This window comes from Schistocerca nitens, chromosome 7 (genome assembly GCF_023898315.1).
Source record: "Schistocerca nitens isolate TAMUIC-IGC-003100 chromosome 7, iqSchNite1.1, whole genome shotgun sequence".
Lineage (NCBI taxonomy): Eukaryota > Metazoa > Arthropoda > Insecta > Orthoptera > Acrididae > Schistocerca > Schistocerca nitens.
Window position 1 is genome coordinate 159,752,172 of NC_064620.1, and position 13,548 is coordinate 159,765,719.

General features: G+C 41.1%; 1 pseudogene; it reads right to left on the reverse strand.

The window, feature by feature from the left end:
• Positions 1-271: 271 nt before the first annotated feature.
• LOC126195839 (5S ribosomal RNA) lies at positions 272-389 on the reverse strand (annotated as a pseudogene).
• Positions 390-13,548: the final 13,159 nt, after the last annotated feature.

Genomic DNA, 13,548 nt, shown 5'->3' on the forward strand with positions numbered 1-13,548 from the left:
CCGTGTCATCCTCAGCCCACAGGCGTCACTGGATGCGGATGTGGAGGGGCATATGTTCAAAAATGTTGAAATGTGTGTGAAATCTTATGGGACTTAACTGCTAAGGTCATCAGTCCCTAAGCTTACACACTACTTAACATAAATTATCCTAACGGGCATATGCCTCAGCACACTGCTCTCCCGGTCGGAGGTCAGTTCCCGAGACCGGAGCCGCTACTTCTCAATCAAGTATCCCCTGTGGTTGCCTCACAAGGGCTGAGTGCAACCCACTTGCCAACAGCGCTCGGCAGACCGGAGGGTCACCCATCCAAGTGCTAGCCTAGCCCGACAGCGCTTAACTTCGGTGATCTGACAGGAACCGGTGTTACCACTGCGGCAAGGCCGTTGGCACATAAATTGCTCCGTTTCCGCATTACGAAAAATACTGCACTGTTGTCCGCGTCCCCACTCCCCCCCCCCCCCCCCCAATTGGTTGATACATCCTCCAGTGGCACTGACAACTGCCGTTTGTGTGAGGTTATTACATGTGGTGACACCAATGTGATTCCACGGTGTGTACTGGATTCAACAAACAGCAATTCCTAATTGATTCGTATGAAGACAAACATGCAAAAGGAAACTTTCATTAAAACGCTGTCTATTTGTTTAGCTATAGCAATGGTAATGAGCCAGAAATGTATTCTGTTGCCTTATCCTTTAAAAGTCTGCTATAAATTTTTTATGCGAGAATTTGGGATTAACGCTATGTTATAGTATGCCAATATGGAGCCGTAAAGTGAGCAAGTAACGTTCCGCAACTGACACACAGCAGCACCGAAAGAGTATGACGACAGTACCAGAAAACTGTGATTATTATTTCTCGATGGGGGGGGGGGGGAGAGGAGGGAGGGAAATCAGTCTTCCGATTCGTTTGATGAGCCTCGCCACGGATTTCTCGCCTGTTTCAAAGTCTGCATCTCATAGTAGCACTTATGCAAGCGCCCTCATTTATTAGTTAAATATATCTAAATCTCTGTGTTCCTCTGCAGATCTATACTCCATAGTCGAATCTAGTACCATGATAGTTATCCCCCAATGTCTCAGCACATTTCCTATCACCCTGTACCTTCTTTTCAATGTTCCGTAACTCTAAGAGGAACATCCTCATTTTTCAGCCCACCTAATTTCATTCTATATCACTATATCTTAAACACTTTTATTCTCTTCTTTTGCTATTTTCTCAAACTCCAAGTACCCCACAATACTGTGCTTCAAAGGCACATTTTCAGGAATTTCTTCCTCAAATTAAGGTCTATATACTAATAGACTTCTTTGGTCAAGAACCCCTCTTTGCCAATGATCATCATCATCATCTTCTTTAGTATTCTGCAGAAAGGCAAAACATGGTAGTTCTCCAGGCTGTCCGGTCTTCTGCCATCCTCTTCAGGTCTGCATAATTTTCTCTTTATGTCGTCTATCATCTAGCATCTCCTTCTTCCTCTGAGTCATCTCCCACAAACCAATCCTTCCAAAGCATCTGCTAGCAAGCACTCCCTTCTCAGTGAATGTCCCAACCAGTTCTTTTCTCTTTCTCTTACACCCTTCAGCAGATATCTTCTCTCACTAACCCTCTCCAATACTCTTTTACTACACACTCTTTCCACCCAGCTTATTCTCTCCATTCTCCTCCACACTCACATCTCAAATGCTTCTAACCTTTTTTCATCCTCTCGTCTCAGTGACCATGTAGTGCCACACTCCAGACAAAACATTCTCCAAGCCTTCTCCTTAGACCTTTATCTAATTTGAAACATAAGATTCTCCCCTTTCCGTTGAATTCCTCCTTCGCTATGGTAGTTCGAGTTTTCACCTCCTGGTGACATCTCAAGTCTTCAGTTACTGAGCTTCCAAGATACTTAAATGCAGTTACTTGGCTAATGGTAGAAGGTTCTATTTTAATACTGGACAGTCTGCGTCTAGTACTGATGACCATACTCTTTGTTTCTGCTGTGTTTATTTGCATCCCATATTCCACACAAACTTCATTCAGATCTTTCAGCATGTTATTCACTGTCCGCACACTTTCTGCCACTAATACCATGTCATCAGCAAATCTTATATATATATTCTGTTCTCTTTCCACCAGTATATATTCCACTTTTCCCAACTAAGCCTTTCGCAATAATCTCTTCAAGGTATGCGTCAAACATTACTGGGGAAAGACAACAATCTTCTCTAAAACCTCATCAAGTGCTGCTTCCTTCTGACATTTCATTTCAAGTCCTTATCCTTAATTTCTGGTGTAAATATAGATTCTGTATCAGTCGTCTCTCTTTCCTGTCTACTCCTTACCTCTTCAAAATATCCATCAGCTTGTTCCACTGAACTCCGTCAAAAGCCTTTTCTAAATCTATGAAAACAACAAAGATTCCTCTATCTTTTTCCAAATATCTTTCCCCCCTAGTTCTTAACAGGCCAATGGCATCTCTTGTTCCCTCTTCTAAATATGAAGTGCTCCTCTGCAACACTTCTATCCAGCTTGCCATATAGCCTTCTACTCAACACTCTCAGCAACACTTTAGCTGCATGAGAAATTAGACTGATGGTCCTATGCTCTTACCATTTTTAGTGTTTCTCTTTTTCTTTATTGGTGTCATAACTGTTGCAAGGTAGTCCTCAGGCCATTCACCTTTGTCATATATCTCATTCCAGAGATAGACTGTTTCTTTTCTCCTCCTTATTTCCCATACTCTTCAACAGTTCTCTTGGCAAATCATCAGTTCCACATGCCTTGCTGTTCTTCATCTCCTTCAGCGCCTTTTGTACTTCTGCTTCCCAGATGGAGAATCCCTTTCCATCTTCTGGCGCATCTTGCTTCCCCTCGAGCTTCATTTCGCTTTTTATTTCATCGCCCTTATACAGACATTCAATATATTCTTGCCATCTGTTCAAAACCTCCTGTGGTTCTTCTTTTAGCGCACGAGATGCTCTTTCTATTTCCATGTTATTCCTCTTTCCTTTACATTCAAAACTATCTCATAAGTCACTTTATACATCATTTCATACTTTCCCTCTTTCTCCATTTTCTCTGTTTCGTCACCTTTCAGTTTCATCCATTTTTCCCTTGCTTCTTCAGTTTATCTTCTTAATTCATTATTCAGTTTCCTGTACCTCTTTTTGCCTTCTTCAGTTTCTAAATTTTTCCACTTTCTCCTCTCTTCCATCTTTTTAAACATGTTTTCTGTTATCCATTCTTTCCTGGTACTTTGGGGTACTCTAATTTCTACTACGTCCTTGGCAGAGTCCATGAGTCCTTCACTCATTTTTATCCATTTGTCATTAACACTTTCGTCAACCCTACCTCTTTCCCATTATTCCATAAATTTGTTTTCCAAATCTGATGCCTTTCTTACCTCTTTGAGTCTTTCTATGTTTATTATTTCTTTTGGTTTACCTCTCCTGACTATTTTCAACTTCACTTGTATGTTTCCCACTGATAGGTCGTGGTCTGAATTTATATCCACTCCTGGATAAGCTTTGGCATTCTTAAAACAGTTCCTAAACCTTTTTTGTATTGGGATGGAGTCCAACTGATATCTTTCCCTATTGAAATTTGATATCCATGTGTAACGTCTCCGTTTGAGGTGTTCATATAATGTGTTACCCACTGCTAATGAATTTTCTTTACAGAAACTAATTAGTCATTCACCTTTCATTTCTTATTTCTAATCCAAATTTTCCTATTGTATCTTTATCTCTTCTTCCACCTACCGCTGCACTCCAGTCCCCCCATGATGATAATGCCAGCATTTCTATTTTCTTTCTAGATTAATTATAGTATTTTCTCATAATATTCTTCCACTTCCTCATCTCTATGCTGGCTGGTTAGCACATATACCTGTATTCACACCAGATCTTTTGAACTACCCTTCAGTCATATCATCATCAGTCTCCCATCAATATATTGTACCTTGATTACCTTATTTTTTCACCTTTTGCCCTATCAATATTCCTACTCCGTTTTCACCACTCCTGATTTCCTCTGAGTAAAAGAGCTTATAATCTCCACTTTCTATCTCCCAATTCTCTCCTAATCTCATTTCACACAAATCAAGGGTATCATCTCTTTTATTGCATTCTCCAGCTTTCCTACTTGCAGTAGTGTCCTCACATTTCATGTTCCAATCCTTATCTTTCCTTCCTTCACTGTCCCTTTCTTCCTTCCAAATATGTTTACTCTCAATGTGTTCCCTTCTCAGAGATCCGAATGAGGGGAAGTTTTAGCTCCGTAATCTTTCACATGGAGAGACATACCATGTACTGCTTGGGAATGTAATGTGGTAGTTTCCCGTTACTTTCCACATAGGCATAGGCTCACATGCAGTTCCTCTTTGTCGAAAAGACTTGGCTCAAACTCGTGTAGGGGTTGAACCGCATGTGTCGCGTTACTCGCCCTAAATTAGACGCTTGTGACCTTTCGGTTAAATTGTCTCGTTGATGGCCAGTTTGCGAAATTGTACAAACATTCAATGTCAATATAACATATAACAACAGTAGCAATAATATTGGGAGCTCAACTAACGACCAATAAATGATGTAGGCCACACAGTTGCCATTTGGATAGAATAATGTTTATTCATAAAGCAAGCTAACAGCGAAAGTGATCGTATTTAGACTTGCTGTTACACTAGAGCACATATCCATTTCACACAGTTCGATTATTCACAATCGCATCCGAAACACAAGTCCAATACTCCACCTCGATATTTACACGAAAAGTTAAGTTCACACACGGCGTGCGGCTGCTCACCCCTCAGTGACTAAGTCCCATGATACCACAAAACGCTAAATTTTCTAAATCGTTTCACTGCCGAGCTGCCTAAAGACTGACAGTCCACTTTCGCGAATCAATCCGAACTGGTGTCTAGGCCAGAACTGTCCGCCTTCGCGTCTGCACCAGCACTGTCCCTCTGCCCGTCTCCGGCCACGTCCACTGCGTGCCGAACATCGTCACTCAACTGACTAAGGCAGTTCCCTTTCTTGAAGCCCCCATCAGATTGGCTACAGCTTATTCTCCATTATTTTACATTTTAAGGTATTTAAATAACCAAAGCTCAACCACTTTCACGTTCTAAATAAAGTAACAATAATATCCACCATATAGCGGAGATGCTGAGTCGTGATAGGCACATTAAAAAGATTCACAAAAACATAGCTTTCGGCCATTAAGGCCTTGACAGCAGTAGACACAAACACGCACACACACACTCACGCAAACGCAACTTGCACACATGTTTGCAGTCTCAGAGAGCTGAAGCTACACTGTGAGCAGCAGCACCAGTGCATGATGGGAGTGACGACTGGGTGGGGGTAAGGAGAAGGCTGGGGCATCGGGGGGGGGGGGGGGAGCGATAGTATGGAGGGATTAGCGGACAGTGGAGTGTTGCAGTTTAGACAGAGGCCAGGAGAGAAGGAGTGGTGGGGGAGAGGTTAAGTAGCGGAAAGGAGAGAAATAAAAATATAAAGAAATTAAAAGACTGGGTGTGGCGGTGAAATGATGGCTGTGTAGTGCTGGAATGGAAACAGGGAGGGAGCAGGATGGGTGAGGACAGTGATTAACGAAGGTTGAGGCCAGGAGAGTTACGGGAACGTAGGAGGTATTACAGGGAAAGTTCCCACTTGCACAATTCAGAAAAGTTGGTGTTGATGGGAAGGATCCATATGGCACAGGCTGTGAAGCAGTCATTGAGATGAGGGGTATCATGTTTGGCAGTGTGTTCAGCAACAGGATGGTCCTCTTGTTTTTTGGTCACAGTTTGTCGGTGGCCGTTCATGCAGACAGACAGCTTGTTGGTTGTCATGTCTACATAGAGTGAAGCACAGTCCTTGCAGCTTAGCTTGTAAGCCACATGACTCCTTTCCCAGGTAGCCCTGCCTTTGATGGGATAAGTGATGTTAGTGACTGGACTGGAGTAGATGGTTGTAGGAGGGTGTATGGGACAGGTCTATTACAGGGCTATGAGCCATGAGGTAAGGGATTGGGAGCAGGGGTAGTGTAAGGATGGACGAGTGTATTGTGTAGGTTCGGTGGACAGTGGAATACCATGGTAGGAGGATAGTTGGTAGGACATTTCTCATTTCAGTACAGGACGAGAGGTAATCGAAACATTGGCAGAGAATGTAATTCAGTAGCTCCAGTCCCAGATGGTACCGAATTAGGAAGGTAATGTTCCTCTGTGGCCAGACTGTGGGACTTTGGGAGATGGTAGGAGACTGGAAAGATAAGGCACAGGAAATTTGTTTTTATACAAGGATGGAAGGATAATTATGGTCAGTCAAGGCTTCAGTGAGACCCTCAGTACATTTAGAGAAGGACTGCTCGTCACTGCAGATACGATGACCACAGGTGGCTAGGCTGTATGGAAGGGTCTTCTTGGTATGGAATGGGTGGCAGGTGTATTGCTGGTGGTTAGTCCGTTTTATATGGATGAAGGTACTGATGGAGCCATCTCTGAGGTGGAGGTTAACATCTAGGAAGGTGGCTTGTTGGGTTGAGTAGATGGCGAAGAAGTTGTTGAGGTTCTGGAGGAATGTGAATAAGGTGTCCTCACCTTCAATCCAGATAGCAAAGATGTCATCAATGAATCTGAACCTGGCGAGGGGTTTAGGATTCTCGGCTTTTAGGAAGGATTCCTCTAGATGGCCCATGAATAGATTAGCATAGGATGGTGCCATGAGGGTGCCCAAAGCCGTACCGCAGATTTGTTTGTAGGTAATGCCTTCATAGGAGAAGTAATTGTGGGTGAGGATATAGATGGTCATGGAGACTAGGAAGGAGGTTGTAGGTTTGGAATCCATAGGGCGTCTGGAAAGGTAATGTTCGATAGCAGTAGGGCAATGGGCATTAGGAATGTTAGTGTACAGGGAGGTGGCATCAATAGTGACGATGAGGGCACCGTGTGGTAAAGGGAAAGGAACTGTGGAGAGTTGGTCGAGGAAATGGTTGGTATCTTTTATATGGGAGGATAGGTTTTGCGTAACAGGTTGAAGGAATTGGACTATGAGAGCAGAGATTCTCTCAGTGGGGGCACAGTAACTGGCCACAATGGGGCGTCCTGTGTGGTTGCGTTTTAGGAAGCATGTAGAAGGTGGGAGTGCGGGGAGTGGTAGGGGTAAGAAGAGAGATGGACTCTAGGAGAGGTTCTGGGTTGGGCCTAAGGATTTGAGTAGTGACTGGAGATCCTGCTGGATTGCTGGAATGGGATCACTGTGGCATGGTTTATAGGAGGAAGTGTCTGACAGCTGACGGAGTCCTACTGCCACGTAATCCTTGCGGTTCAAAACAACGGTGGTGGAGCCTTTGTCTGCAGGTAGGATTATAAGATCAGATCAGTTTTTAGATGGTGGACTGCGGTTCTTTCTGCGGATCTAAGGTTAGTTTGCATGTTGAGGGATTTGGGGAATGATGGTGAGGCAAGGTTCGAGTATAAGAAATTCTGGAAAGTTAGCAGGGGGTTGTTTGGAGGCAGTGGGGGTGGATCACGGTTAGATGGAAGAGTGAACTGAGTTATGCAAGGTTCAATAATGGTCTTTGGCTGAGTCTGGTTGGTCGGGTTGGTGGCAAAAAGGTGTTTCCACTGTAGGGACCGGAAGAAGGAGAGAAGGTCTTTAACTATTGTTACATTCCATCCTGGATTTTCCATTGTTTAATAATATCCATTACGTAATAAATGTTAAATTCTTTTACATAAAACCGACACAATTTCCTTCTTAACTTTGAATGTCACGACCAGTAGCCCTGTATCAATGTGCTTTCTGATAAACAAATAAAGAACAAAAGTATCTATTATACACTACAAGAAATATTCTATTACCTAATGATTCAGTAAGGTATCATGCTGTCATCGTTCAATGTGTTTTGTGTGGAGGAAATGATGATCTGATGCTTAACTGATAATAAGGATAATTTAACTTTACTGTGTCTTTCAATCAAATAAAGTTACAGAGTTTATATTTACAACATTTGTCATATTAATAATGCGCTTCTATATGAAATGTCGATCATTATGATCGACCAAAGCGTTCAGATTTTAGCATTCAGGTATTTGTTACAAAACTTGTTAATTTCACTTTAACAGTAAATTCTAAGCTGTTAAAGATATGAACAATGGTCAAGTTTTATTGGGATTACGATGAAAATTTATAAAGATTGGTAGATTAAAATTGCTGTGGCTTCATTCTCTGAATTACTACAGAATAAATAGTTTTCATAACTGTTTCCCTTTATGGCCGATCTTAGGGCCGCCATATTTAACACCGTCTCACTGGCCACAAACGGCTTCTACAGGGTTTCCCCATAATGTAGGTTCTCATCTGTCTCACTCGCACACTACAGTGCCTGGGCCTCATTCAGCACAACAGACGCCTTTGAATTTCCCTATCTCGTGGCGAATCTGCGCCCAGCAGAGGGGTTGCATTTGCCGTGCTGTTAGCAAAAGCACTACCGTCAGTCGTCTGCCGCCATAGCCCATTAGCGCCAAATCTTGCCGCACTCTCCTAACATATACGTTCGTCGTACATCCCACAAAGATTTCCGCGGCTATTTCACTCAGTGTTACTTGTCTCTTAAAACTGACAACTCTACGCAAACTCTGCTACACTCGGTCGTTAAGTGAAGGCCGTCGGCTACTGCGTTGTCCATAGTGAGAGTTAACGCCTGAAATATGGTATTAAATTCTGTAACGATTTTCGGTGTGGAATGTCGCACGCGTCTAGCTCCAACTACCATTCCGCGTTCAGAGTCTGGTAATTTCCGCCGTGCGGCCACAATCGTGTGGGCAGCTTCTCACATGAATCATCTGGGAAAAACGTCAGCCGTGCCTATGAACTGCCCTATTATATTTTCTGTACACGATATTACTGCCATCTGTATACGTGCATATCGCTGTCCCTCAGTGCATAATGGTTCAGCGGAGAAAAACTTATAATATGAAATATCATCTATCAGTCCCGTCAACTGAATTCAGATTCGTCAGAAAATTCTTTGCATTGCCTGGTTATGATATTAAACTCCTGAATCTTCTGGATAATCGGGTCGGATACTTTTTTCCGGTCCAAAAGAAAGTCCTTGAACAGCTACCAAAAATCACAATAACGTTGGTTGGTAATCCACATTATATTTTCGAGCAACGAAACCGAGAAATTTTAGAACACTTATGATGTGTGTGTCCCACAAAGTATTTGAAAATGGATCCCAACGCGCCACCCATTTGTTGCCGTGTCGCAGGACCACAATAGTAACGCGAAACTCACGTGGGAGGCTCCTTTTGCTGTAGAGAGAGCAATGTAAAACTTCCGAGAACCCACAGCGAAACCCAAAACTGCCGCCTTTACGAGGACGCCGAGCATTACTCATCCTACATGTGAAAAATGCTCGTGAAATTAGCCTGCGAGTTGTCCTGCTTTTGAAGGTAGGCTGCAGCGGCGAGTACGTTTCTAAAGTATCTCGTGAGACAGAGACACGCCGTGTAATTCTGAGTCGTAATATTTTTATCTTGTCCCTAACTCTCCTGCCAGAAGCAACACATCGTTTTAAAGGTGGAATTCGTGTTATATTGTCCATTGTTTCGCCATTTTGCAGAATGTTACTTGGGTAGTACTATTTGTTCACAAAATTTTGTTCACCAATTGTCCTTATAAGCACAATTTTTCTCCTTTGCAATGTAAGATCATTATCCAAGCATCGCGTAGTGGTCAAAGATACCCGAAACGCCATTGTCATAATAATACAAACAAAGAAATGTTTTAAATTTATGTTCGTACAGAAAATATAAGGAATAAGGAATTAAATTTATATTTTCTGTTTATGTTTATTTACTGTTAGCCATATTGAACAACATCCTCTCCTAGCGATATCACTACACACCTCATTTAATTTGTAAATGTGGTTTCGAAAACACTAAAAACAATCTATAGAGTAACCTACCTCACATTTTGTGTGTTCCGTTGTTGATTTGTTCTTAATTATATGAAAGGGCCAGAGACGGTTTACACGATTTGTATCACTCGTTTTGTAATTATCAGAGGGTAATAATTATTTTCTAATAAGAAACGAACGATTTACGTAACAGAGATGATTATAAGATACTATAGTACATGTTGTGTGTTGTGACTTCCTTACAGTCATGAGCCATCATCTCACATTATGGGAGCCATCCGCCAAAAATTTATTGGTACAGTTGCGTAATACCACATACGGGAACCATCTAGCAGACCGGAAGTGTATAACGTAGTCCAAATGGAATTCATTATGTGACTGCGTCGTTCACCACGGCGTAAGAAATGCACCGTGCCGAAGATAAAATTAGAAACCAAGCGCTTTACAGACATATCGAGCTTTTCCAAATATCGGAAGGATTCTTGCTGCAGCGTTTTAATTCTCCAGCTGGTTGCAGACACAATATAATTTCTAGTGGTGTTGTGCATGAAACTATAGCAGCACAGTAATACTGGCCTTTTATGTTCGCTTACAAGCCAATGCATTTGCACAGGGCTACTACACGATGAGACATCTCACACGGTCATACCACTCTGCACCCTTTACTGCTGACTACAATATGAACACGAAAATATTCTCCAAATTTATTTCAGTCCAAATTCTAGATGTTTTTGAGGCTTAAATACAGTACTGACATACTGCATACATAACGCATTCTTCAGTTAGTAATACGTTTTCCGCAGGAGCAAGAGGTTTGTGTTTGAAATCATAAGCGGTGTCGATATTTCTCATTCTAAGCTGTATTTCAAGCTGATGGAACCTTTCTCAGATCTGACTGAATTACTCCACAGACATGTCCGCAAGCAGTAATATACTATATTTTATACTGATTTATTCATTAGTTATTGCAAAAAAGCTGACCAAAAACACACGACATAATCATAACTTTGTTTGAAACATCCACCATTTCATTATTTTTTTTTTTCAAATTTATGAAAACTGCGTTATTACTCCGTGAGAAATATCCTATAGATTAAGATTTTTTTTCAGATAATATTTGCAGATTGCGGGGCTTCCGTCATGGGGATACCTCATTTTTGTCAAGTAATTTTATGTCCTCGGATGGAGGGCGTAATGAAGACTGAATTTCTTTAAAAAATTAGAAAACAATGTCCAATAATCAATCAATATCGTGCAAAGAATTTACGTCGATTGCTTGATTGGGTTTTCCAAAAATAATCGTAAGCGTTGCTTATCGTATAGGCTGACTGAGGAGAATGGACTCCCTCTGCAGTCTAAGTCATTAACGCACGAAACTGCAGAGACTGTGCTACCAACTTATGAATATAACTAATTAGACTGCTACAAGAATACAGTTTAAATTAGGAAAAAGGGCGATTCGAAAACGTTAGGTGCTATATTAAGATGTAAAATATGAGGAGTGCATCTGAATACTTAAAATTTTATCTGTAAATATGTCCCTTTTACTGTGCTTTTGTGTAATGTTAATGTATTGAATGTACGTAGACCAAAGGTACGACCGTTTGTTCAAAGCCAATATCTGTATTTTGTAACTGAAGCAGGGAGAAGGAAGAGAGTTGACACTGAGTGGATAGTGATGGCAATGCAGTAGTGGAAGAAGAATTTATGTAATGGAGAGGAATAAATACATATTTTGAACCAATGTTTTGCATGGTACGTGTCGGGAAGAGTATGGAAGGAAATACTGCATCGAGATGATTATAGAATGATGCTGTTTTGCGGTAACTGTCAGTGTAATAGAGAGTGTTGTAGGAGACTGTGTAATAGCATCTCGGTAGAACGGATTGGTGAGCTTTTAGTCGGTCATTACATGTATGATGATCAAAAAAGGAGGTGGATTGACAGACGAGAGAAGAAGACGAGTTATGTGACGTAGATGATTCTAAGAAGAAAGAGAAAAACAGAAGAAATCAAGAGTTGTTTAAAGGTGGTCAGTAATTACGTCAAGTAGAAGAAGATTAACTGATTGGGCTCTTTTTGAAGACATGTGTGCGTCGAGGGAGTGACATAAAATTGCAATGGAAAAAGCAGTCAAGTATGTTCATATTCGGCAGAAAATTGGAAGGGAAAGGCAGACCGTGTTAAATGGGCTGTGGAAAATGAACTAATTGTTTATCTGAACCAGTGAGTATTGATGGAATTTTGTATACGACAGACTATTTACAGAGAAAAGCGGAAATTTTAAATAGAATTCCATTTCTAACGAGCAAGTATCATCAGATTGTGAGTTCACCGTGTTAGACGATAAATATTTGTGTATTTAACGTGATTCTCCATCTAAATCAACCTAATAGTTTTCTTGGGGTATTCTACATGTTTAGTTTATTAATTAGAACTGGAAGCGCAGCCGTTTTCGCAGCTACCTTTGATCAGCGATGGCAGCGTGGTCTAGTACTACCAGGGAGGTGTAAAAGAGGAACTTTCATGACGTCACAAACTTGAAGCATGTTAGTTGCCCCAAACACTACCTTCTGGTGGAATTTTTTTTCGCAAAATATCCAGCTTGCGTCATTCACGAATGTACTGACTATTACGATTTTAGTCTGAAGTGTAAAAGAATCAGATTCCTTTCGTAAATGGACTCGTTCAAGCGATATACTCCTCTATGTACATGAATTTTGGTTACACTCTTTCCTTTGCTCTAGTGGATTTATTTCTGTCATTTGAATTCACTCCAACTCGAAATGCACTCTGAGAGATCTCTGTGAGAAAGAAATATTGGACACCGACAAAACATAACAAACTACGTTCAGACTTTTCGGGAAGAGGATATAAACAAAACTTGAGTTCCGTTAGGCAGTGTGAAGAAAATGCTGTATTACGAAAGCAGCCTTTTCATATCACATACTTTTCTCCGTATTTATTCTAATTGTATAATAAAATGAAGTGGTATATACCGTATTACAGGATCAAATATATAATTTAAGACAAGAAAAAATCTAGGATAGAAAGAAGGTCAGTGTCGGTCATTTTATTGCATTGCAGATCTAGATTTCATCGAACAGCTCATTTATCATCGGTGTGTAATGAGTAGCAATGTACACTGAATGTATTTATAAAAACAAATATTGTAATCTAACTCAGGCATAAATGCCTTCTATAGTTACAGTTCGGCACAGGAGAGAACTACGTCAGTATTAGGCACAGTCAAGAGCACGTCGACACGTATCCAGCGAAAATACAGCAGTACAAAATCAGCACAGAGAATGTGCAGTGCTTTGTACGAGGGTTGAATAAAAAGTAATGCCTCTACCTTCGTTAATTGTGTTTGGATGTAAATATTTTAACTAACCAAACACAGAAATAATCCTTAGAATGTGATCTTTAACTACCAGTATTCACTTTTCCACATAATCACCAGCCAATTCTATACATTTCTGCCAACGATGAACAAGTATTCTGAAGCCGTTAAAGAGTCTTCATTAGAAGCAGAGTGATATCCCCAAAGATCGTGTTTCATTATCGGGAACAGATGGAAGTCAGACGATGCTGAAGCTGGGCTGTATGGAGGATGCCATACGGTGGTGAGA